Genomic DNA, 27,537 nt, shown 5'->3' on the forward strand with positions numbered 1-27,537 from the left:
AACAGCCCCGCAGAGGGCGGTACTACCGCATAAGGTAGCGGTACTACCGCTGAGACCAGCGGTACTACCGCTCCCACGGCGGTACTACCGTGGAGATTGGAGGGCAGGGGAGATATGGACATGGGCGGTAGTGCCGTGGTGGTAGGATGGTACTACCGCTTAAGAGCGGTACTGCCGCTCTACTACCGCTGCGAAGTATCGCACAATCCGACACGAAAAAAGACCCCTCGAGTCGACGCGGTAGGGGCCTGGTACCGTAGCGGTACTACTGCTGAGGACCCACCAGCGGTACTACCGCTGCGGAGCGGTACTGCCGCTTGTGACCCCTAAGCGGTACTACCGCTGGGTACCGCGGTACTACCGCTGGGACCAGACTCAGCCCAAAGAGAGAGGAAAGAAAACTCCAATGAAGCGGAAAGGCTCAGAGGGTGTAAAGAGGATGTGTACGTGTTGATTCCACCCTAGCCTTACCAAAGCGGACCCCCTCTTGATAGTACGGTGACTCCTACGAAACTAATCCACCAAAAGAAGCGAAAGAGCTACACCGTCTTGAATGACACTCCGAGGGGAAAGAAATCGTCTCGTGCCAAATGATGAATCTTTGAAATGCTCAAAGCACACGATTAGTTCGCAAACATGTTGTCATCAATCACCAAAACTATATCTAGAGAGATATGCCTTAACAATCTCCCCCTTTTTGGTGGATTGATGACAACCAGGGATTTGCACAAGGATATATCATGAAAGTAAAGAAACTTAGAACTACAAAATATAGACGGGCTCCCCCTGAATGTGTGCACCTAGTTGGTAGTGCCTTTGGAATGTAGGACACACACATTAGGATCAACACTCCCCCTATATTTTATAGTCCAACAACCTAAGCATAGGATACATGAGAGCAGGTAATATAACATGATAGACAAGCAACTCATAAGATACCAAAGTACTAGAAAGACATAGATAAAGATAAGGTAGCATATGTCTTACACCATATATCTGGAACTTAGGTCTCACTGGCACACAACCAAACAAGGCAAATTGCGAGAAAACACAACGACACAACATAGAAAACGACGACACCATAAAGCACACCATAAAGCAAATCCCTAAGCTCTCTCCCCCTTTGGCATCGAGACACAAAAAGGGCAAAGAGCAACGCTGTGGCTCCAGGTGAAGGCAAACTGATGAGCTCTCTCATCACATCCCAGCAGGGTCATCTGCACCGCCATCCTCAGTCGGAAACTGCTCGGTGTCGGAATCGGTCCACGGACAGTGCTGCTGAATCCACTCCTCTTCCTCAGTGATCTGGCCCTCAGACCCACTAACAATGGTCGCACCTAGCTGACGCATGAGCTCCTTGTGACGCCCCTGGCCTTCTTCTCAGCCACATGAGTCATGTACTGACCACGAGACTCCATGCAGAAGAGCTTCTTCATCTTGCGCTTGATCTTCTTTGCCCAAGAGGGCTCTGTCCCAGAAGGCTCATAATCCTCATCATCATCATCGGCCTCAGTTCCATCCTCGGTCTCCATGTCAGCAGCAGTAGATGGCCCCCCGGATTTAGAGGCTGGGATGCCCCAACTGTCCTTCTTCATCAGACGCTTGATCTCATGAGAGACCAATTCTCCAGTTTCCAGCATCACCTGGGGATGGACACGTGCCCAGGCCTTCTCAATGAGCAGCATGATAAATGGACCATAGATCAGGCACTTGCGCTCAGAAATGGCAGTGAGAAGTTCAGACCACATAACATGAGAAATGTCCAGGGACTCGCCAGTGTTTGCTTCCTTCTCATGCTGGCAGAAGAGAAGCATATCCACGAGATAGGAGTGGACCATATCCAGATTCCCGATGCGAGGAAAGAGGGTCTCTCGAAAGACACGATGAAGGATGTCCAGGTAGGTAGACAACTCATAGGTTTCCTTCTTAGTCACAGGATGAACCTTCACAGTGCAGTAGGGCCAGAGAGCTTGCTTGTGAGTGGAGTTGACGTTGCGGTGAGGGCGAAAGCCGACAAGAGTCTCAAGCCCGCGATCTTCCACATGAAGTAACTCCATGAAGGCCTTCCACTTGACAGACAGTAACTTGCCATTTGTCATCCAGGTCAGAGTCCTTTCTTCATCAGTTCCAAGATGGACAGTAGCATAGAACTGAGCCACCAAATCTGCATCAAAGTCCTTGTTGAACTGCATGATTCTAAGAATGTTGAGCTGAGTACACATCTGAAGAGCTTCACCAAAGTACTCAGGATCCTTCTCCATGGCATCCGTGTCGATGGAGCGAACACTAACAAAGAGATTCTTCTTGGCCTTGATCACATCAAAGTAGATGGCAAACTGAAAGCGGTTCCAGAACGGGCGGTTGACAAAATTGGGTTCTTGGTCTTCCGCATAGGGGTTGCGGCGACGCCTTTCCCAGAACTCCTTAGCAGACAACTCAGTCACAGTCTTGCCCTTTGGCTTCAGCCTCTTGGCAAGTTTCTTCTGATGTTGAGGCGGAGGAGCCGCACTTGAGGAAGCACCTACTGACTCAGAGGTGCGGTAGCGCTTTGAGGTTGCACGACCGGGGTTGACACGGCGGACTTGCTCCTCAGGACGTTCACCACCTGGAACCAAACACACGAACAGAAAAACCAACACGAAAGAAAAAGCGTAAGCCTCCAAACAAAACAACATGGATCAAACAGAGGTAGGGGAATGATGGAATCTGGCAGGCAGTACCGCCCAAGCGGTAGTACCGCCCCAGCGGGAGCGGTAGTACCACGCAAGACGGGGAACCGGCGGTTCCTACTGCCGTGGTCAGATCCGGCACTACCAGACTGCCAAATTCAAAAATAATCCTAACAAAACTTAATCCACATAGTCTAGACGCCTTCTCCAAACTACTCAAGCCGAGATTTAGCCAAAAATCTAGAGATGCAACCACTATTGCCCCAAAAACGCTAGATCTGAGAACTAGACAAAAAGAGAGAAGGAACGAGGGCAATACCGGCATCCATGGCAAGAGGACGAGGTGGGGATCGACTCCACCGAAGGGAATGGAGAGGGATGGCCCGGAGACGGCGGCCCGCCGGAGCCCTCCCGCGGCGAGGAGTCGCTGGAGAGAGGGAGAGGGACGAAGGGGTGGTGCGAATGGGTATGGGGGAGGAGAAACCTCCCCCTGCCCTGACATAACCCCCTGATCCCGCCCCCCAGCGGTAGTACCGCTCGGGTGGGTGGTAGTACCGCGCACCACCAGCGGTAGTACCGCCCAGCCAATACTCCAAAGACTAGACACAAAGGCTTAGCTCAAAAGAAAAGAAAAACAAACGGCAAGAAAAGAGAGCAAACACAAAGCAACAAAAGCATCAGCACGAGGACAAGAACCACACACCTCTACAAGAGAGGGCGGTGGCCGAGGCCACCTATGTTTGAGTCAATTGGTATGGCACCGCGAAGAATTATCCTTGGGCCCATGACCAAAACTCGTCTTTGAAGCACAAGTACCATCAAAAATGGCGAATGTGAAAGAGTTGATCAATTTATGCATAATAAGGGGAGGGAGAGTTCATTAAGAGAACAACACTCCCCCTATGTCCATGCCTACACCTAAACAAGATAACAAGTCGAGTATGGTGAGGAATGCAAGTGTTCAAGCAACATTGCTCGAACCAATGATATTTAGCTCATGCCTTAACTCGCAAAATCTTGCTTTATCCAACGGCTTCGTGAAAATATCTGCAAGGTTATCATGAGTGTTGACATAGTTGAGCTCGATCTCCCCTCGCCTAATATGATCCCGGATGAAGTGATACCGAATCTCAATATGGTTCGTCTTGAAGTGTTGCACCGGGTTGAGAGAAATCTTGATGGCACTTTCATTGTCACACCAAAGAGGCACTTTGTCACAAATGACACCGTAGTCCTTTAAAGTTTGCCTCATCCATAAGAGTTGTGCACAACAACTCCCGGCCGCCACATACTCCGCTTCGGTGGACGAGAGAGACACACAACTTTGCTTTTTAGAAGACCAACTTACCAAAGAGCAACCAAGGAATTGGCACCCTCCGGAAGTGGACTTCCTATCCACTTTGTCTCCCGCCCAATCGGAGTCCGAATACCCTACAAGCTTGAAGTTTGCTCCTCTTGGGTACCATAAGCCAAAGTTTGGGGTATGAGCCAAATATCGAAAGATTCGCTTGACCGCCACAAAGTGGCTTTCCTTAGGTGCGGCTTGAAAACGTGCACAAATTCCCACACTCAACATGATATCCGGTCTAGATGCACAAAAGTAAAGTAATGAACCAATCATGGAGCGATATACCTTTTGATCCACCGCTTTACCATTGGGATCGATGTCAAGTTGGCACTTGGTGGGCATTGGAGTGGACGCTGGCTTGACATCACTTAGCTTGAATCTCTTGAGTGTATTTGGCTTGGTTGATGAAGGTTCCTTCTCTTCTTTGCTTTACTTCGAAACCGAGAAAGAACTTCAACTCTCCCATGGAAGACATCTTGAACTTTGAGGTCATGAGTGCGGCAAATTCCTCATTGAAAGCTTTGTTAGGGGAACCAAAGATAATGTCATCAACATATAGTTGGCACACAAACAACTCCCCTTTGACCTTCTTAGTAAAAAGAGTGGGGTCGATTAGCCCAACTTCAAACCCGCGATCTTGTAACAACTCGGTAAGGTGGTCATACCATGCACGTGGGGCTTGTTTAAGGCCATAGAGTGCCTTATCGAGTTGATACACATGATCGGGAAAGTAGGGATCCTCGAACCCGGGGGGTTGCTTGACATACACCAACTCATTAATAGGTCCATTAAGAAAAGCACTCTTCACATCCATTTGTTGCAACGTAAAGTTGTGATGAGAAGCATAAGCAATCAACAAACGAATAGATTCAAGGCGAGCAACGGGAGCAAAGGTTTCACCGTAGTTGATACCCTCGACTTGGGAGTAGCCTTGTGCCACCAATCGTGCCTTGTTGCGGATGATGGTCCCATGAGCATCTTGCTTGTTCTTGAATATCCACTTCGCTCCAATGACATTGTGGTTCCCCGTTGGCCTTGGCACTAATCTCCACACCTGGTTGTACTCGAAGTTATTGAGTTCTTCATGCATGGCATTGAGCCAATCCGGATCTTCGAGAGCTTCATATACCTTTTGGGGTTCCACACAAGAGACAAACGCGTGATGTTCACAATAGTTTGCCAATTGTCTATGAGTGCTTAACCCCTTTTGAATGCTTCCAAGCACATTCTTCATGAGATGACTCTTGGTGGAGAGCTTGGAAGCAATCTTGGCGGCACGACGCTCCAATTCCTCCTCGGAGGTGAGTTGAGGAGCGGTCACTGGATCATCTTGAGCGCCGTCTTGAGCTTGTTCTTGATCTTGAACTTGCTTGGAGGAGAGAACTTGACCTTGGGCATCACTTGGTGTGTCTCCACCGTCTTGAGCATGATCTTGCCCTTGGTCTTGTTCATGAGGTTGAGGGCCTTCACTTTGTTCTTCGGAAGCGTGTGGGCCTTGGGTTGGTGATGGCTCCACTTGAGTGGAGCATTGTCCTTCTCCTTCGGCCACAAGGGGTTCCTCAATGGGTAGGATAAAACCAACACCCATTCTTCTTATGGCTTGAGGAGTAATTTCATCACCTACATCACAAGTGCCACTTTGCTCCACTTGGGAGCCATTATTCTCATCAAACTCCACGTTACACGTCTCCTCAATAAGTCCCGTGGATTTATTGAGGACACGGTAAGCATGAGAGTTTGTAGCATAACCAACAAATATGCCCTCATATGCTCTAGCCTCAAATTTAGACAACCGAACACCTTTCTTGAGAATGAAACACTTACACCTGAACACCCGAAAGTACTTGAGGTTGGGCTTGTTACCTGTGAGTGTCTCATATGGAGTCTTGTTCAAGCCCTTGCGGAGGTAGAGCCGATTGGATGCATGACACGCGGTGTTGATGGCTTCGGCCCAAAAGTTGTATGGAGACTTGAACTCCGCCATCATGGTCCTTGCAGCATCCATCAACGTCCGGTTCTTCCTCTCCGCAACACCGTTTTGTTGAGGGGTGTAAGGTGCGGCATATTGATGCTTGATCCCCTCATCACTAAGAAACTCATCCAAGGTGTAGTTCTTGAACTCGGTGCCGTTGTCACTTCTTATTGTCAAGATCTTTGCATTGTGTTGACGTTGGGCTTGATTTGCAAAGTCAATGACGGTTTGTTGGGTCTCACTCTTCCTCTTGAAGAAATACACCCAAGTGTATCTTGAATAGTCATCCACAATTACCAAGCAATACTTTCTACCCCCAAGACTATCAAAGGATGGAGGGCCAAAGAGATCCAAATGAAGGAGCTCCAAAGGCCTCTTCGAGTAAATGAGAGTCGTGGGAGGGTGAGCCTTCTCATGAAGCTTTCCTTCGATACAAGCACTGCAAGCACGATCTTTAGCAAAACTAACGTTCGTTAGTCCACGGACATGGTCCCCTTGAGAAGACTTTGCAAAGATCTCATATTGACATGGGCTAAATGGCGATGCCAAAGCCATCCCACGTCAACTTTAGCCATTAGGCATGTCACGGTCTTAGTGGGTCGCTCCGAAAAGTTAATCACATAGAGACCATTCTCGACATGCCCAACAAAGGCTACTTTAAGAGTCTTGCTCCACAAGAGGGCCACGGTATCAATATCAAAGAAGGTGGCAAAGCCCATGATAGCAAGTTGACGAACGGAAAGTAAATTGTATGCAAGGGACTCAACAAGCATGACTTTCTCGATCGTGAGATCATGAGAAATGACTACTTTGCCGAGTACCAATACCTTAGAGAACGAGGCATCACCCCACTTGACATTGGTGGGCATAAATGGAATCTTGTGCACGTCCACCACCAAGTCCTTGCTTCCGGTCATATGATTTGTAGCTCCACTATCGGGCAACCATGACCCCCCACCGGAAGCAAACAACTACAAGAGATCAATGCTTGGTTTTAGGTACCCATTTTGTAATGGGTACTTTGATGTTAGTAACAAGGGTCTTAGAAACCCAAATAGACCATTCAATGTACTCATGAGGAGAACCAACAAATTTGGCATAAACATGCCCATCACTAGCACGTCATAACACATAAGAAGGATTAAAGTCACCGGCTTTGTTGGATGGGGTGGTATTGCCCTTCTTGACACCGTCACCCTTCGCATTGTTCTTCTTATCCTTGGAAGCACCCTCTCCCTCCTTCACAAAAGTTTGCTTGAGAGGAGGAGGTCGTTTGGTCTCATCATTCTTCTTCTTGTTCTTGGGCTTGGGTGCGAACCCAATCCCCTCCTTGGCCACAACTTCATTTTGGTTTCTCAAAAGGTCGTTGAGGTTCTTCTCACCTTGTATGCATGACACAAGGCCTTTCTCAACTTAGCATTCTCCTCAACAAGATGCACATGATCACAACAAGGGTTAGTAGCATTTGCATTATCAATTAACACCATATGAGGAAAGGTGGCTTTCTCCTTAGTTAGCTTTACTTGGAGTTGATCATGAGACTCCTTGAGGCTAGCATGAATACCCTTCAAGACTTTGTGAGCCTTGTCGAGAATGTCAAACTCCTCTTTAAGTCTAGCAAGATCAACCCCAAGTTTTTCCTTCTCGGAGTTTAGCACACAAGACACAACAAGAGCATGATCAAGATCTTTCTTTAACTTAGCATGATCATCGTTGTATGACTCCTCAAGAGCCAAACGAAGACCACGCTCTTCGTCAAGAGCATTGGAAAGATCCGAAATCTCATCGGCATAGTCACGACTATGCCCCTCCATCTTAGAGATGGTATCTTCGTGAGCCTCGATCATGTCATTGGCTTCACCAAGTTGTTCCAAGAGAGCAACGAAGTGCTTCTTGGATTTACCCTTGAGTTTACCCATAAAGGTCTCAAACTCATTTTCCTCCACATTTGTCCCCTCATGTTCATTAATGCTATCCGTCGAAGAAGGATGATTAATGATGGTAGTTTTGATGTTGGGGGTTACCTTGTTGGTGGCTTTAGCCATGAGGCACTTGGCGGTGATGTTCTCATTGGGTGAGTCGAAGAGAGACATCCGTGGAGTCATTGCAATGGCAACGGAGGCCATGGCAACCGACTCACCATCTTCATCATCGTCATCATCCTCATTGTACTCTTCTTGTACCACCAATGCCTTGGGAGGAGTCTTCTTGGTGAAGTTGCTCTTGTTGGGGAACGACTTGGCCTTGTCCTTTCTAATGAGCTTGCCACCATTGTCTTCCCTCTTCTCGTAAGGGCACTCCGCAAGAAAGTGGCTCACATTGCCACAATTGAAGCAAGTCCTCACTCGTTGCTTGCCCTTTGCGCCACTTGAAATGTTCTTGTTGAAGTTTGGCCTTGTGTTCTTCTTGCTCCAAAATTGCCTTGAAGCAAGAGCCATGTGTTCATGATAGGCATACTTCGTATCTTCGAGGTTGCCCTCCTCTTCTTCCTCTTCATCCTCTTCCTCCATACTAACCTTGGCCTTTAGAGCAAGGTTGGGCTTGTTTACTCTTTGAGAGCGAAGAACCGCATTGTCGGCGGTCTTGTCCAAGATGCTCATAGCAACGAACTTATCCAACACTTCACTTGAGGACAAGGTGTGGAAGTCCGGCCTTTGACGAATTACGGAGGACATGGCTTTGTGGTAGGGCATCATTGCCTTGAGGAATTTGCGCTTTATCCAATTGTCATCCGTGTCCTTACTTCCATGATCTCGGAGAGAGACCGCGAGTTTGGTTACTCTCCGAAAAAGCTCACGAGGTTCTTCATCTTCTTTCATTGCAAACTCGTCGGCTTCATCTTGCACCACTTCATAGTTGGAGCATTGAATGCTTGCGCTTCCCCGATAGAGGGAAACAACTTGGAGCCAAGCATCTTTGGCCATGGTATACGGATGGAGATGAGGAAGATCTTCGGGTGGGATTGCTTCTTGGATGATGAAGAGAGCATTCTCATTGAATTGATGATCCACAACTTCTCTAGGAGTGAAGTTACTTCGGTCATGCGAATAAAAACCTTCTTCAATGATTCTCCAAAGGTTAGTGTTCACATGATTTAAATGACGCTTAAAACGATAGACCCAAGAATCAAAATCTACATTCTTCTCAATCTTAGGAGCCGGGCCGGCATGATTTAAATGAGTGGAAGGGAGCGGTCCACCATAGACAAGTGGAGGTTCCACATGGGCAAAGATGCCGGTGCCATTTTTACCACTAGAAGAAGGAGCTTTCTCACTAGTAGCTTCCCCTTTGTCGGAGGTAGCATCCGTCACCTTGTTGGCGGGATCACCCACTTTCAACGGTGCGGTGGAAAGCTTAAGCCCTTCTAAGTATTTATTAAACATGCTTTCGACCTCGGTAGTCATGGAGGTTTTGAATGTGTCCAACGCCACATTTAATTTCTCATGAGAGACCGCGGTTCCCCCATCTCCCGTAGACGAGACCGGATTCACACCGGAGTGCTCCTCCACACCGTCTACGACGTCAACCATACTCTTCGGACGGTAAAGTCCTTAAAAAGAGACGAGGCTCTGATACCAATTGAAAGGATCGATATAGTTGGCTAGAGGGGGGGGGGTGAATAGGCAACTAATAATTTTTAGCTTTTCTTTACCAAATTAAACTTTGCATCAAAGTAGGTTGTCTAGATATCCAACTAAGTGAGCAACCTATATGATGCAATGACAACAAGCACGCAAGCAAGCAAGATATATAACAAAAGTAAACTTGCGAAAGTAAAGGGACGAGATAACCAAGAGTGGAGCCGGTGAAGACAAGGATGTGCTATCGAAGTTCCTTCCTTTTGAAGGGAAGTACCTCTCCGTTGGAGCGGTGTGGAGGCACAATGCTCCCCAAGAAGCCACTAGGGCCACCGTATCTCCTCGCGCCCTCACACAATGCGAGATGCCGTGATTCCACTATTGGTGCCCTTGAAGGCGGCGGCCGGACCTTTACAAACAAGGTTGGGGCAATCTCCACAACTTAATTGGAGGCTCCCAACGACACCACAAAGCTTCACCACAATGTACTATGGCTCCGCGGTGACCTCAACCGTCTAGGGTGCTCAAACACCCAAGAGTAACAAGATCCGCTAGGGATAAGTGGGGGAATCAAATTTCTCTTGGTGGAAGTGTAGATCGGGGCCTTCTCAACCAATCCCGAGCAAATCAACAAGTTTGATTGGCTAGGGAGAGAGATCGGGCGAAAATGGAGCTTGGAGCAACAATGGAGCTTTTGGGGGAAGAGGTAGGTCAACTATGGGGAAGAAGACCTCTTTATATAGTGGGGGGAACAATCCAACCGTTACCCCCCACAACAGCCCCGCAGAGGGCGGTACTACCGCATAAGGCAGCGGTACTACCGCTGAGACCAGCAGTACTACCGCTCCCACGGCGGTACTACCGTGGAGATTGGAGGGCAGGGGAGATATGGACATGGGCGGTACTGCCGCGGTGGTAGGACGGTACTACCGCTTAAGAGCGGTACTGCCGCTGCGAAGTACCGCATAATCCAACACGAAAAAAGACCCCTCGAGTCGACGCGGTAGGGGCCTGGTACCGTAGCGGTACTACTACTGAGGACCCACCAGCGGTACTACCGCTATGGAGCGGTACTGCCGCTTGTGACCCCCAAGCGGTACTACCGCTGGGTACCACGGTACTACCGCTGGGACCAGACTCAGCCCAAAGAGAGAGGAAAGAAAACTCCAATGAAGCGGAAAGGCTCAGAGGGTGTAAAGAGGATGTGTACGTGTTGATTCCACCCTAGCCTTACCAAAGCGGACCCCCTCTTGATAGTACGATGACTCCTACGAAACTAATCCACTAAAAGAAGCGAAAGATCTACACCGTCTTGAATGACACTCCGAGGGGAAAGAAATCGTCGCGTGCCAAATGATGAATCTCTGAAATGCTCAAAGCACACGATTAGTCCGCAAACATGTTGTCATCAATCACCAAAACTACATCTAGAGAGATATGCCTTAACAAGTGTACAGCGGTAGTACAAGTAGGGGCCTTGAGACATTCCAATCTCTATTGTTGTGCAAATCAACTAAAATTAAGCACCCAATTTGCAAAAACACTTAAACATTAACAATGGGACTAGTTGATGAAACATATACTAACAAACAGAAGTATTTTTCTTTATTTAAATTGGAAATGAAATGATAGAGAGGACACTCGCTCTATTGCACTCGAGCTCAAATGAGCTCGTTATCTACGTCGTCAGTTGGCACTCGTGGATCTGTGCCAGAGTTCTATACGGGCGCAGGCGGTTCGCCAGAAAATCGAGCGCTGTAGCGAAATACGTATGCGGCAGCGCTGGGTGGTGGGTCGTTGCTGCGGGGCAGGGTTGACGGATCTGAGGATAGTGCGGACGGCCGTCGGTCTCGCGTGGTGAGCCATGTGGATCAGAACCCGCGTTCCCGTCTGATTCGTGGACCAGGAAATTGGCTTTCCGTGTAGTGGTGGCAGCAGAAACAAATTGAAGAGAGGACCGAGATTCTTCTCGGCTACGAAGTGTGTCATTTGGAAGCTGAAGACCTGGGGACGGAGGCAACTAGCGCCGCCGGCGAGCCGCCATGAAGTTTCTGGTGCAGCCAACTAGCAGGTGCGTGGATCTTTGCTTTTTCCAGGGAGGCTGCCTCCATTTTGTAGCCCTCTTGTTAGCTGATCCAGAGATGGATTTGTTGGAAGATTTAGATTTAGTCTACTTGAGGAGGTAGGGGAGCGCTTGGTGCCGGTTCCTGTGGCTGTCAATTGCTGAAATTTGAGATGGGCTCTAGGCCCATGTAGCAATTTCTGAAAAATCTCTAAGGGCCCATGTGGGTTATATGGCACTAGGTGTAGTGGGAAGTTTAGTCCCACCCCGGAAGTGGAAGAGGAGTTGGACCTCCTTATAAGGGTTTCTCTTCTACATGCTATTGGAGCTTGAGAAGAGAAGAGGCCCTCGCGCACTCCTCCTCCGCCGCCCGCCTCGCCACGCCACGCCTCGTCACGACGCGACGCGACGCGCCGCGCCGCGCCGCGGGTTGCGGGATTGAGCCGAGCCGAGTTTACACCTACGCGCTTATTTTTGCCAGTCACTAACGGAGAGTTTTCTGACAGCTGGGCCACGATCTGAGACGTCGGATCGTGGGCTGTCACGGACTCGGACGTGGGTCGAGCCCGCGTCTCTCCACGCGGCTGCGCCTATAAGTGTGCGGTGTCTCCTAACCCTAGCCGCCACGAACAGATCACATCTGCTCTACACGCACGCCCACCATCGTTCCCTTGCTGCTGCTGCCGCCGGTGACTCCATCCCGTCCGCCGCGTACACGGTCGACGGGAGAGCAGGTCTCCGAAACCACGCCCTTCTGGTTCCTGTACGGGGTGAGGGGCGAATAGGTTTTTGGGCAGCGATTACGCGACTGCTCACTTCCGATCGTCTACTTCCTCTACGTCCGCGTCGCCTTCATCATCACCATGTCCACCGACGCCGAACGTGCCGCCGCCGAGAAAGCTGAAGCTGACAAGAAGGCCGCCGAGGACGCCGCTGCTGCCACCAAAGCCGCGGCCTCTGCATGGCCTACTGGAGGGTATAACTCGTTTATCCCGCTTCTACTGTTTTCTGTTTTAGCCATGCTAGCGTTATACGTAGATCTTTCTGCAATTAGCGTAGTATGTGCTACTTTGACTGAATATCAGTATGCGATCATATGTGTCAATGCCATGCTAGTGATTTACTCATGGATTAATTTAATCGAGAAATTTCCTATTTACTCAACAATCCAAAAACCTATTATGTGTAGGAATTTTTCGGCAAGTGGCTTTGCCGTTGCACTGAAACCGGATAAGTTTACCGGTACATACTTTAAGCGCTGGCAGACTAAGACCACGTTATGGGTCACGGCTATGAACGTGTTCTGGGTCACCGGTGTCTCCACGGGAACGATTGCTCCTGAACAGGAGAAGGCGTTCAAGGAGGCTACCGTTGTGTTTCTCGGAGCAGTTCTTAGCGTGATCGGAGATAAACTGGTCGACGCATATTTACATGTGCATGTTGCCAAGGACTTGTGGGAGGCGCTCGAATCTAAGTTCGGGGCAGCCGATGCCGGAAGCGAGATGTATATTATAGAGCAGTTCCATGATTACAAGATGGTTGAAAACCGTCCTGTATTGGAGCAGGCTCATGAGATAATATGCATTGTTAAGGAGCTTGAACTTCTTAAGTGCGAGTTACCGGGCAAGTTTGTCGCGGGCTGCATAATCTCTAAGCTCCCTAATTCCTGGAGGAACTTTGCCACCACTCTGAAACATCAGAGGCGTGAATTCTCTGTGGAGGATGTCATTGGCCATCTGAGTGTTGAGCAGAATTCAAGGGCAAAGGACTCGCACGGAAAAGGGGCCGAAGGGACTTCTGTCGCCAACATGGTGAACCAGAAGAACTTCAACTCCCACAAGCCCAAGGGAAAGAACGGTGTCCAACACAATACCGACTTTAAGAAGAAGGGTAAGAAGACCTTCAAGAAGAACAAGAAGGACGAGGGCTGCTTCACTTGTGGTTCGGTTGAACATTGGGCCAACAAGTGCCCAAACAAGTACAAGAAGTCAGGACAGGACTCCAAGTCCGTCAACATGATTGTGGACAACAATGAGAATGGTGCACCTGGGTACGGTAATTTATTTACTGTTTTTTAGTGTTTCAGCCCACCGATTGGTGGGTGGACACAGGTGCAGGTGTACATGTGTGTGCTGACATGTCATTGTTCACTTCTTACCAGGTCACAGGCCACGGGTCCGTATTGATGGGGAATGGCGCGAGTGCTTCTGTTCATGGTGTTGGCACGGTCGATCTGAAGTTTACTTCGGGAAGGATCGTGCAGCTGAAGAACGTGCAGCATGTCCCCGCCATCAAGAAGAACCTCGTTAGTGGCTCCCTTCTATGTAGAGAAGGGTTTAAGTTGGTTTTCGAGTCTAATAAATTAGTTGTTACGAAATATGGACTCTTTGTTGGAAAAGGTTATGAGAGCGGAGGGATGTTCCGCCTTTCCCTCGCAGATTTTTGTAATAAAGTCGTGAACCATGTTCATTCGAATGTTAATGAATCTGAGGTTTGGCATGCACGTCTTTGTCACATTAGTTTCGGTGTTATGACGCGGCTAGCCAAGTTGGATTTAATCCCGAATTTTACTTTAGCCAAAGGCTCTAAGTGCCTTTCATGTGTGCAAGCTAAGCAACCTCGCAAGCCTCACAAGGCCGCGGAGGAGAGACACTTGGCACCATTAGAACTCATACATTCTGATCTTTGTGAGATGAATGGTGTGTTGACTAAAGGTGGAAAGAAATACTTCATGACATTGATAGATGATTCCTCTAGATATTGCTATGTGTACCTGTTAAATACTAAAGATGAGGCTCTACACTACTTTAAAATCTATAAGGCAGAAGTTGAGAATCAACTTGAAAAGAAAATTAAACGAGTCCGGTCAGATCGTGGTGGAGAGTACTTCTCGAGTGAGTTTGATTCCTTCTGTGCGGAACACGACATTATTCATGAGAGGACGCCTCCCTATTCACCCCAGTCAAACGGGGTTGCCGAGCGGAAAAACCGTACTCTAACTGATTTGGTTAACGCCATGTTAGATACATCGGGTTTATCCAAGGCATGGTGGGGGGAGGCTATATTGACGGCATGTCATGTCCTGAATAAAGTTCCGACAAAGGATAATGAGATCACTCCCTATGAGAAATGGGCAAAGAGGAGGACAACACTCTCGTACTTGCGCACTTGGGGCTGTCTGGCGAAAGTCAATGTGCCGATCCCCAAAAAGCGTAAGCTTGGACCCAAGACTGTGGACTGCGTTAATTTGGGCTACGCTAAGAACAGCGTTGGCTATAGATTTCTAGTAGTGAAATCCGAGGTACCTGACCAGAAGGTCGGTACAATTATGGAGTCTAAGGATGCTACATTCTTCGAGGATACCTTTCCTATGAGAGATATGCAAAGCACTTCTAGACAGGAATCTGAGGAGACTCCTGAACCTGCCATCCCTATGGAATATTATGAACAAACACATGATGAAAATCCTGAGGAGGATGACGAGGAAACCCTTGGTAGGGGCAAGAGACAAAGGACTGCAAAGACCTTTGGTGATGATTTCTTCGTGTACCTCGTGGATGATACTCCCACTTCTATTTCAGAAGCGTATGCCTCTTCAGAAGCTGACTACTGGAAGGATGCGGTCCGTAATGAGATGGATTCCATCATGGCTAACGGGACATGGGAGATCACTGAACGTCCCTATGGTTGCAAACCATTAGGATGTAAGTGGGTGTTCAAGAAGAAGCTTAGGCCCGATGGTACAATTGAAAAGTACAAGGCTAGGCTTGTGGCCAAGGGCTATGACCAGAAAGAAGAGGAAGATTACTTCGACACTTATTCACCTGTAGCTAGACTGACCACCATTCGAGTATTACTCTCGTTGGCAGCCTCGCATGGTCTTCTCATCCACCAGATGGATGTTAAGACGGCTTTTCTGAATGGAGAGCTAAAAGAGGAAATCTACATGCAACAGCCAGATGGCTTTGTGATAGATGGTCAGGAAAGAAAGGTGTGTTGGTTGCTGAAATCTTTATATGGCCTGAAGCAAGCACCTAAGCAATGGCATGATAAGTTTAATACAACTCTGACATCTGTTGGTTTCGTTGTTAATGAGGCTGACAAATGTGTATACTATCGCCATGGTGGGGGTGAAGGAGTTATACTGTGCTTGTATGTTGATGACATACTGATATTCGGAACCAACCTCAAAGTCATTGAGGAGGTCAAGTCGTTTTTGTCTTAGAACTTTGAGATGAAAGACCTTGGTGTGGCTGATGTTATCTTGAACATCAAGCTACTGAGAGATAATGAGGGTGGGATTACACTTCTGCAATCCCACTATGTTGAGAAGGTGTTGAGTCATTTTGGATATTCGGATTGCACACCATCTCAAACACCATATGATCCTAGCATGTTGATTCGAAAGTCCAAAGGCACGGCTATAGATCAGTTGAGATACTCTCAAATCATTGGTTCACTGATGTACCTAGCGAGCGCAACGAGGCCCGACATCGCGTTTGCTGTGAGCAAACTGAGCCGGATTGTTTCCAAACTGGGTGATGTACATTGGCATGCTGTTGAACGAGTCATGCGCTATTTAAAAGGTACTATGAACTATGGACTTCACTATACCGGAGACCCGTCGGTACTTGAAGGGTATAGTGATGCAAATTGGATCTCTGATGCTGATGAGATGAAGGCCACAACTGGGTATATGTTTACTCTTGGAGGTGGCGCTGTTTCCTAGAAGTCTTGCAAGCAAACGATCTTAACGAGATCGACAATGGAAGCAGAATTAACGGCATTAGACACATCTGGTGTTGAAGCGAGATGGCTTCGAGATCTTTTGATGGACTTGCCATTGGTTGATAAACCGGTTCCGGCTATCCTTATGAACTGTGACAATCAGACTGTCATCACCAAGGTGAAGAGTTCAAAGGACAACATGAAGTCCACCAAACACATAAGAATGAGATTAAAAGCTGTCAGAAAATTAAGAAACTCCGGAGTGATAGCGTTGGACTATGTCCATACGGCTAAGAATCTGGCAGATCCCTTTACGAAAGGGCTATCACGTGTTGTGATAGATAATGCATCGAGGGAGATGGGTATGAGACCCACATGAGTTGCCATGGTAGTAACCCAACCTATGTGATCGGAGATCCCGTGAATTAGGACCTGGGAAAACAAGCCAGTGGTGAACTGAGGAGAGTAAATATACTAACCCACTCCGTTGGAGATGCAATACTCTCGATACTGTATGGTAGGATGACTACTGTCTTAATGTGTTCCGAAGCTTATATAAGCAAGATGCTATCCTACAGAGTGATCTTTGGAGGAACACACCTATATGAGTCCGACTGCTGGTCACAGTCTATGAGATTGGGGTGATCTCTAGTAAGCTCATGAATAGGCCAGGAGTGTGACTTATATGCTCCACCCGAGGGGTCAGCCTTCGGCAGCCCAGTACTAGTGAGACATGTGGTGAAACTTCTTTACGCCAAACTGACAATTCAAGGCATAGTCCATTGTTCAGTTGTGAAGGAGTGTAGCTACTTGCTCTAGGTGAAGCTCAACCTTAACAGGTCTTCACTGAAACACTGGTATATCGAAACAGTAATTGGAACAGAGGACACAATGGGCCCTCGAGATCTGGTGGGGGATTGCTGAAATTTGAGATGGGCTCTAGGCCCATGTAGCAATTTCTGAAAAATCTCTAAGGGCCCATGTGGGTTATATGGCACTAGGTGTAGTGGGAAGTTTAGTCCCACCCCGGAAGTGGAAGAGGAGTTGGACCTCCTTATAAGGGTTTCTCTTCGACATGCTATTGGAGCTTGAGAAGAGAAGAGGCCCTCGCGCACTCCTCCTCCGCCGCCCGCCTCGCCACGCCACGCCTCATCACGACGCGCCGCGGGTTGCGGGATTGAGCCGAGCCGAGCTTACACCTACGCGCTTATTTTTGCCAGTCACTAACAGAGAGTTTTCTGACAGCTGGGCCACGATCTGAGACGTCGGATCGTGGGCTGTCACGGACTCGGACGTGGGTCGAGCCCACATCTCTCCACGCGGCTGCGCCTATAAGTGTGCGGTGTCTCCTAACCCTAGCCGCCACGAACAGATCACATCTGCTCTACGCGCACGCCCACCATCGTTCCCTTGCTGCGCTGCCGCCGGTGACTCCATCCCGTCCGCCGCGTACACGGTCGACGGGAGAGCAGGTCTCCGAAACCACGCCCTTCTGGTTCCTGTACGGGGTGAGGGGCGAATAGGTTTTTGGGCAGCGATTACGCGACTGATCACTTCCGATCGTCTACTTCCTCTACGTCCGCGTCGCCTTCATCATCACCATGTCCACCGACGCCGAACATGCCGCCACCGAGAAAGCTGAAGCTGACAAGAAGGCCGCCGAGGACGCCGCTGCTGCCACCAAAGCCGCGGCCTCTGCATGGCCTACTGGAGGGTATAACTCGTTTATCCCGCTCCTACTGTTTTCTGTTTTAGCCATGCTAGCGTTATACGTAGATCTTTCTGCAATTAGCGTAGTATGTGCTACTTTGACTGAATATCAGTATGCGATCATATGTGTCAATGCCATGCTAGTGATTTACTCATGGATTAATTTAATCGAGAAATTTCCTATTTACTCAACATCAATGTCTCTGCCGTGGCGGATCTGCAAGTGGCACCGCAAGCGGAGCGGGAGGCAGCGCAACAGCGGTGGACAGCGGCGAAGCACAAATCTTCTTGGCGAAGGAGGCGGCGACGAACAGAAGGGAGAGCTCGCCACCAAGGTCGGACCTGTCGACGGGGAAGATGAATCCCCAAGCACTGGGGTGGAACAAAAGGTTGGTGAACTAGAAACTTTGCCTTCCATCTGATATTATGTGACTTAGAAAATGGAAGTAGAAATGACTGAATATATCATGCAGTTAGAGCAATTGCGGGTTGCTGTCTGCATTAATAAATTTCCTGCTGTATGTGCCTGTGTTTGCACGCTGATTTGTTCTCTGCATTCACAAAATTCAGGCGCCTGTAGTCTCTGAAAGTACAAATGCAGGCTGATTACTCTCTGTAGTGAAAAGATTTCTGATTTATGTACTGGTGGTTGCAGACTGTTTGCTCCCTGTATTTAGATAATTTTTACTATACGAGAGCCTGTGTTTTCAGGCTGGTTGATCTCTATAGTAAGGAAATTACTAAATTATGTACTGGTGTTTGCAGTATGTTTGGTGTATGCATTTTGAAAATACATAGATATGTGCCTGTGTTGGTAGGCTGATTGCTCCCTGCGATTAGAAAAAATCATGCTATATTTTCCTTTGCTTTGTATGTTGATTGCTTTATAGGTAAGATCGATGAACAAAATCCATCTTCTTACTCTGCATATATATGCATATTTTTTATTTACTGAAGGTGGAGAGGGCGTCCCAATGATAGCCACAACAAGTTCAGGAAGAATCTTGGAGCACCTTCTATCAAGGATTTGAACTTTTGAAGCCATCTCTGTTCTCTTTCGGCTCCGCTTGATGGATGACCAAAAGTAGCTTTATATCCCCATGAAAGTCTCGAATGTTCCAGAAGTATTGTTCATGTACATTATGAAAATGCTATTCGGTTGAGTCATGTTTTTATTCTATCAAATGATGATTTTTTTAGTATAGTCGACAGTAAAAAGTTTAAATCCATTAGAGATTATTAAACAAATGTTCACCTGAAAACAGATTGTGAGGGTTTGATTGAGATATGGAAAAGCCACAAGAAGAATCGTGCTTCTGTTCTACCTATTCTCCTTGAAATCCAAGAGCTCAGTGGTTCTTTTTCTAATTTCCAGTTCAGCTTTGTAAGGCCTGAGTTAAATTTAGCTGCGCATTTAACTGCCAAACATGCTTCTAGCTCCTTGCCGGAGTGTGCGCGGTTCTACTAGGTGCCGGCGTCTCTGAACAATTGTATACAGCATGAACTTGCTGTTGTTGGTCAAGTAATATAAGCTATTCCTTCCCCCGAAAAAAACACAGTTGGCTTGCAGGGTAAAGACACCATGCCCGTTGCACGTGACTGCCTTTTGTTTCTGAACAATCGTAGGTGCAGCAGCGCCTTGCAGGACACCGTGCCCGTCACGCGTGACTGCCTAAAAGCCATGAGGGGTTTTGCATAGAACCCTACAGAGAACGTGATTGTACCACAGTAGGTACAAGTTTCGCCCCCCCGGAGAGGCGTACAATTTTTACAACATATATTCATGGGAGAAAGATTTTGGCATAAGTTTTTTTTGAAACACGGTCCCTTAGGGCCCGATTCATTAAAAAAGCTTGAAGAGAATTGCCCGGTTAATAAACGGAAAACCGGGCGAAAACCGTCACAACTGGCCCACAGAAACAAGGCACACAGGGCGACCTGGCAACCCACACAAGAACGCACACACGCCGTCGAGGAGAAAAGCGTCGTCGAGGCTGCAGCCCGACGTCATCGTCATCATGCCTCCGCGAGGGCGACTTTGACTCCTCCATCGACGACCACCGAAGAAGCCCTCACCGCAAACAAGCGTCGAGGCTTGCGCCGGCCGATGCCAAATAGTCAGCCACACGCACCGGCGACCAGGCAGCTCCGACTCTGTCGACGAGCATTGTAGGAGAAAAGCGTTGGGCTTGCGCCGAGCCAGCGCCTGAGCCGACCACCCGTCTCATGTCATCGTCACCGCAAGAGCCTCTCCTCAGCAGCTTCGACTTCAGGAAGACAAAGCGAGGCACGACGACTCCTCGAACACGCTGGAAGAGACCGACTACCAAGAACCATCAGCAAACCTACCCGAAGTCGCCATCGTTGCCACAAATAGGAAGCCGCACAAACATCCGCATTGCCGGACGGGCACCAGCCGACCGCAATTGCGCGAGCGTCCTGTCCATGAAGCGCGCAAACGGGATCCGAAACTCTTCAAGGCGACGCCCCAAAGAGGGAAGCGACGATGTCAATGCCGTCGCCCGACCCAACCGGGCCTTAGGCTTTCACCCGAAGAGCAAGATCCGAGGATGTAAGAGGGTGTGGCACTCCAGAACGACGCCTCCAAGAAGGTTAAACGACGCCCACAGACGCCAATGCCGCCGGCCGGCAAGACCGGGCAAGCTTTCGCCCGGAGCTTATCCAACACCGCCAGCACCCTCATGCACTGCACCTCTGCTGACCCACCCACCTCTCGCAGAGCTACCATGCCAGCAGCACCGGAGAGCCACCAAGCACCTCACCTCCCCGCCGGACAAGAAGACACCGACAGACCAGATCCAGCCGATCTAGCACCCCACTACTGCTGCGCAACCGGAGCCACCAGAGGCCAGCCCGCCACCGGCCTGACCAGGCAAGGCAAGCGGCGGGGGGCGGGGGGGGGGGGGCGCACCCGCCCCGGCGTGTCGGAAAGGAGCCGCCGGGCCGAAGACTAGGCGCCCATCGACGGGGCTGCCGCGGCTGCCACCCGCGAGAGCCGCTGCCCGGGAGTCGTCCCGCCGGAGGAGGAGGCCCAAGGGCCCGCCGGCGACGCAGCTGAAGCCCCCAACCGGATCCATCGCGCGACGCAAAAGGGGATCGAGCCTCCCCACCCAGAGCTCCCGCGGCCTGACGAGAGGAAATCGCCCCCGCTGCCGCCGTCCGCCGCCAGGGCTTAGCCTGGCGGCCTCCTCCTGCGACGGCGAGGGGAGTAAGGGGGGCGGGAAGACGGCCCGGCGGCGCGGCTAGGTTTCCGCCCGTGTCGCCTCAGTCGAGATGACGCGGGGGCTATGACTGATGGCATAAGGTATTGGAAGAGCAGATTGAGCCCCTCAAAAAAAAGGAAGAGCAGATTGAGTGTGGAGAGGACGTATTGCATGCAGGATATCGTCTGCGGATGCTTGGTGAGTACCATGAAAATGTGTCCCCGTATGGTTTGAAACTTTGTTCAGTTTTATCAATGAACTGTCCTATTCTTGCAGGGTAAGTACGGAGTTGAGAACACAAGGTCGAGGAGTTTGATTGCAAGTGTGGGCAGTTTGCACATATGGGGCTGTTGTGCTGCCATGTTTTGAAGGTAATATCACTATGAATCCACCCCATAGCACATTGGCACTAGGATGATGTCATGGACTGAACCACAAAAGATATTGTTTCCTGAAATGTAAGCCATCGATTTTATCCGTGTGAATCAGATTCTAGTCAAACATATAGTGAAGAGGTGGACAAAGGAAGCCTACTGCCAGCACACCTGGCCCATTATCATAAGGATCAAATGTATAGGAATCCATTCTCGCACTGACACATCAGAATGTACATGCAGAGGAAGCTGAATGTGATTTGGACTGCAGCGAAGGGAAAGTTGTGAGTGCGGATCTGAACTGTTCGTTATGTAATTCGAGATACAGTTTTTAGAGTCGTAACTGACGATGATCCATGTCACATGTATTGTTTTGGTGTTGTATTGATCTGCTGTTGTTGCACCGTTGAGCTCCTATGCATGTACTCTCCAAGGGAATGCTATGTGGTTTGTTTTCATGATCTCTGTGTGTGGGCAGTCTGAGAGGTGATGAGGTGCACAGTTCTTTCTGTAGATTACTAAAAGATTGTTTGTGCTATCGCATTTTGGTCTGCTTTTGCGATGTCTACAGGGAAAACAATTGTGAAGTGAAACTATTTTTCATGCTGCAGAACTGAGAGTTACTGAATTTGATTTGGGTGCAGAGGAATTATTTGTTGTACACCGCACTTGACAGTTCCAGAGTTTGCCAATGTGTGCAGGCAAGAACAGGTGGGAGTAAATGGGCCGATGAAGACGGCGTTCGTAGGTTCAGAATGGTAGGGTAACGGCCTGTATCGTTAAGAAGCGTCCAAGCCGGCAAACGGGTAGCGGAGACGTTACATTAATGCTGGTCGGTAGGTGGGCCACGCCCTGGAATATCAATGCATATATTACTTCAAATACACTGCCGTATACCTAGTGCAATGCGAATTTGGAAGCGCTTGGACAGGAAGGATAACGAGACCATCTCAGCTCGGGCTCATAATAGGATTTCCTGTATTATTACTTTATTTTACCAGTGGCATTAGGGTCGAGCAGGTGGCAAACGAGGTGTACCGTGCGTCGCAAGGATGGAGGCCGGGGGTGCTTAGACTGGGATGCTGAAGCTAGCTCTATCTCCCCCCTGATGTTTTTGTGGTAGCATTTGGGTTGTAATCCAAACTTGGTCGAGCTGGTGCTGCGTCCCCCTACCTGCCTAGCTTATGTGGCGAACTTGTCTCCTGCTAGTACTCAGTCCGGTCTAGTAGTAGTTGCATAACTGCCCGTTTTACACTGAGATGTTGTCGGATAATGGTTCTCTATGGTAGGGTTTCTTTAATGAAATCGGAGGAAACCCCCTCTTTCGCTATATAAAAAAAATCTGTGGCACTAGCCGTGCCAAAACATTGCCTCAAATTAATAGTGCCACTAGATTAGGGTGCAAAATAATAACATTACTGCTTTATCATGGCAGTGCCAAAACAGTAGCACAAGAGCAGACTCAACATGCAGGATCTTTGGTAAATGGTCAGACCGAAAATCCACATACCTCGTGATGGGAACCATATCTGCAGTCAATGCCATCGTAGAAGGGATGACACCAGTCACCAACATGGATGATTCAATTAATGGGACCTTTTGGTGCAGTTCACCTAAAATGAAGCAATGTCCCATGAGCTAGCAGCTTCTTCTTCATTTTTTAAGAAAAGGGCTTCAGCCCCGGTTCCATTTCCATCAGAAAACGAAACCCACAGAGCTTCTTCTTCATTAGTTGCAATAAAATTTAGCAACATCAAGGTTGGTTGTGAAGCTTCTGGAATGTTCAACTATAATTTGGATATCATTTGTGCAGTTCAACTAAGATCAAGCGTGAAATGTATGTCTCTGTTTGCACAAAAAAGGTGGAAAGGAGGGTGACAAACAAGTGATGAAACATACATCAAATAAAAACAAGCATGTTCCTTATCTGAATGGCAATCCTACAAGGACAGTAGCAATTTCTAAAGTAGCAACATTGCTAGATATTAGTGTGGGCATTAGAATTAACTATGACAACCGTTAAATACGACATTACTTTAATGGTGCCATTGCTTCATTTTACCAGCAACATTACATTAACAGCTGCTACTGAGTCGGTATTTGGGCACGGGGGAGTAGGCGGACCAGGACAGTTGCATTTCTAATGAAAAGAAGCAACTTATCTTAGTGGGAAATTTAGCAGGACATCAAAAAAGTGCCATTGATTCATATTACTGAAGGCATTACATTGAAAACAACATTGGGTTAACGTGTCCTTACTTTTAACAGTGCGATTGCTACATTTTACCAGTGGCATTACATAAGAGTGGCTCGGGGCAACAAACATCAAAACAGGATATCTGGGTTGGTCCCATTTTTGTTCGGTATAGCCACCTTATACTGTGTGAGGCTAGCAGATCTAGTGCTGGACTTACTTTGTTGACTTGTCTCCCAGTCCCCACTTTCTTTCCTTTTTCAACCAATAGATCGGGTTTATATTGAGTTTGTACTGCGTTTCCCTTTATTTCCCTATTAGACCAAGAGATCAGTTGGATAGCCAGTCTCTGCTACTTTTCGTCCCCATTATTTCCTCTTTCGACCAAGTCCTAGATTCAGGTAACAGATATTCCCCCACCCCCACCCCCCTTCTTCCTTGTTTGAACCAAGTAGTACTAGATTCGAGTGCATGAACTACTTTTACCTCTTAACAGTCAAAATTTAAGTGGCTTTCGAACAGCCGATCAATCCTATCTACAAGGGGCCTCGGAAATAGTAAAAGATACAAATGCAACGACGTCAGGAGCTCGGGAAGTAGAGCAAGGCCGGTTTTGAAGGAAGTTATACCTGAGGGTCGCCGGGATGTCGCTAGGTGGGTGGCGGGAGGCTGGATCTGCCCACACTACGACAGCGAGGAAGAAGGGGTCGGAGGCCCTTCCTAGCCAGCGGTGCTTGGGAGAGAACGGCAAGGCACACTGATCGGGACGCGCCGGCAGTGGGTAAGAGCCGTCGCCGAGGATGACCGCGTGAACGTTGCACCTTCTCACCTTCCCCGGCGGAGAGGATCCGGCTGGATCTGTGACCAGCGGTGAGCAGAGAGAGAGAGAGAGTGTGTGGCCACCATTGTCGTATTTAGATCTGGAGAGGACGAGACAGTGTGAAGAGAGCAACACTAGCAACCAAGCGCGGAGGCTCCTGCCTATATAGTGGAGTGATACGTCTCCAACGTCTCTATAATTTTTGATTGTTCCATGCTATTATATTATTTGTTTTGGATGTTTAATGGGCTTTATTATGCTCTTTTATATTATTTTTGGGACTAACCTATTAACCGAAGGCCCAGTCCAAATTGTTGTTTTTTTGCCTATTTCAGTGTTCCGCAGAAAAGGAATATCAAACTGAATCCAAACGGAACGAAACCTTCATGAGGATCTTTTTTTGAACAAACGCAATCTAGGAGACTTGGAGTGGAAGTCAAGGAAGCAACGAGGCAGCCACGAGGCAGGAGGGCACGCCCAGGGGGGTAGGCACGCCCCCCACCCTCGTTGGCCCCTCGTAGATCCACTGACCTACTTCTTTTGCCTATATATACTCTTATACCCTGAAAACATCCAGGGGAGCCACGAAACCACTTTTCCACCGCCGCAACATTCTGTACACGTGAGATCCCATCTTGGGGCCTTTTCGGCGATCTGCCGGAGGGGGATTCGATCATGGAGGGCTTCTACATCAACACCATAGCCTCTCCGATGATGTGTGAGTAGTTTACCACATACCTTCGGGTCCATAGTTATTAGCTAGATGGCTTATTCTCTCTCTTTGGATCTCAATACAAAGTTTTCCTCGATCTTCTTGGAGATCTATTCGATGTAATTCTTTTTGCGGTGTGTTTGTCGAGATTCAATGAATTGTGGGTTTATGATCAAGATTATCTATGAACAATATTTGATTCTTCTCTGAATTCTTATATGCATGATTTAATATCTTTGCAAGTCTCTTCGAATTATCGGTTTAGTTTGGCCTACTAGATTGATCTTTCTTGCAATCGGAGAAGTGCTTAGCTTTGGGTTCAATCTTGCGGTGCTCGATCCCAGTGACAAAGGGAAACGACACGTATTGTATTGTTGCCATCGAGGATAAAAATATGGGGTTTATATCATATTGCTTGAGTTTATCCCTCTACATCATGTCATCTTGCCTAATGGGTTACTCTGTTCTCATGAACTTAATACTCTAGATGCATGCTGGATAGCGGTCGATGTGTGGAGTAATAGTAGTAGATGCAGAATCGTTTCGGTCTACTTGACACGGACGTGATGCCTATATTCATGATCATTGCCTTAGATATCATCATAACTATGCACTTTTCTATCAATTGCTCGGCAACAATTTGTTCACCCACCGTAATATTTGCTATCTTGAGAGAAGCCACTAGTGAAACCTATGGCCCCCGGGTCTATTCTACATCATATTAGTTTCCTGTCAACTAGCTATTTCTGTCGCCGTTTATTTTGCAATCTTTACTTTTCAATCTATACAACAAAAATACCAAAAAAAATATCTTATTATCTTTATCAGATCTCACTTTTGCAGGTTGCCGTGAAGGGATTGACAACCCCTTTATCGTGTTGGTTGCAAGGTTCTTGATTGTTTGTGCAGGTACTAGGCGATTTGCGTGTAGTCTCCTACTGGATTGATACCTTGGTTCTCAAAAACTTAGGGAAATACTTATGCTACTTTGCTGCATCACCCTTTCCTCTTCAAGGGAAAACCAACGCATGCTCAAGAGGTAGCATGGAGTACTAGTTTTCTTTTGTCTACCGGAGCCGGCTTGACCTCGTCAATGATTGTCGAGAAGTCTTCATGCACGTGCCCCGGAGGCGCAATTGTCGTCATTTTGATCCGAAGCACCGGATTATAATATATAACACAAAAATGCCACATGGCAAGAAACCATAACCTCACTGCCCAAAGGAGACAAGATGAATCCCGACGGACAAACTAAACGAGGATCAAAGCTCAAATTAAAGATAAACTCGTAGAAAAGGGGTCCGTCGATAGATGTCCTAATTAACATAGCCAGCTTGACCTAGATGGCAGCCGAGTAGTCTTCGTGCATGTGCCCCCAATGACCAGCGCCTTGGAGGAACTCAGTTGTCGCTATTTAACCCTTGCAGTGATCCGAAGCACATGACACCTAATATTGCGAGATGACAAGAAACCTTTTTTTAGATTTCTCATCAGAACTACAGCCCTGTACAACACATCATGCACGATATGTAGACGATAGCCAATTCAGGCGTGTCTGCTGGAGTCTGGTCACATGCATGGACAAACTGATCTTCCGTGTCATGTAGGGATCGTCCAGGCACCAACGTCTGTACAACACTTCTCTAGTACTATCGCTCGTCTCTCTCTTCTATTAACTCACCCTACTTGCGGGGACAGGGAGTGTGCCTATGGTCGGTTCTTGATTGCGGTCCCACATGTGTGTGCAAACGCAATATGACGCACATTCCATTCGGAGAGCGGCGTGCCAGACCGACCGACCGTCTGGGGTGCCACGCGAACGCGACGGGCGTGCTGTATACTTTGTACATGTGTACCGCCGTTTTCTTGAGGCTTTGCTCCCTGGCGCAATCCATGGATCCAATATTAGTATACTGTACTATTTAAAAGTCGAGGGCAGGGCTTTTCCCGCACGGTAGGCGGGGCAGTTCTGCCTAGTCGGTGTCGGTGTCAAAACCGGCGGATCTCGGGTAGGGGGTCCTGAACTGTGCGTCTAAGGCGGATGGTAACAGGAGGCGGGGGACACAATGTTTACCCAGGTTCGGGCCCTCTTGATGGAGGTAATACCCTACTTCCTACTTGATTGATCTTGATGATATGAGTATTA

General features: G+C 48.3%; 2 long non-coding RNA genes across 2 annotated transcripts; both read left to right on the forward strand.

The window, feature by feature from the left end:
• Positions 1–18,261: 18,261 nt before the first annotated feature.
• Positions 18,262–19,285, forward strand: LOC123493983 (uncharacterized). The gene is made up of 2 exons (XR_006663765.1): positions 18,262–18,456; positions 19,025–19,285. It is a non-coding gene; the product is annotated as an uncharacterized lncRNA (long non-coding RNA).
• A 1,845-nt stretch (positions 19,286–21,130) lies between these two features.
• Positions 21,131–25,613, forward strand: LOC109757861 (uncharacterized). Its single transcript, XR_002231641.4, has 3 exons — positions 21,131–21,489; positions 21,568–21,662; positions 21,781–25,613. It is a non-coding gene; the product is annotated as an uncharacterized lncRNA (long non-coding RNA).
• Positions 25,614–27,537: the final 1,924 nt, after the last annotated feature.

This window comes from Aegilops tauschii, chromosome 5 (genome assembly GCF_002575655.3).
Source record: "Aegilops tauschii subsp. strangulata cultivar AL8/78 chromosome 5, Aet v6.0, whole genome shotgun sequence".
In the NCBI taxonomy this organism is placed as follows: Eukaryota; Viridiplantae; Streptophyta; class Magnoliopsida; order Poales; family Poaceae; genus Aegilops; species Aegilops tauschii.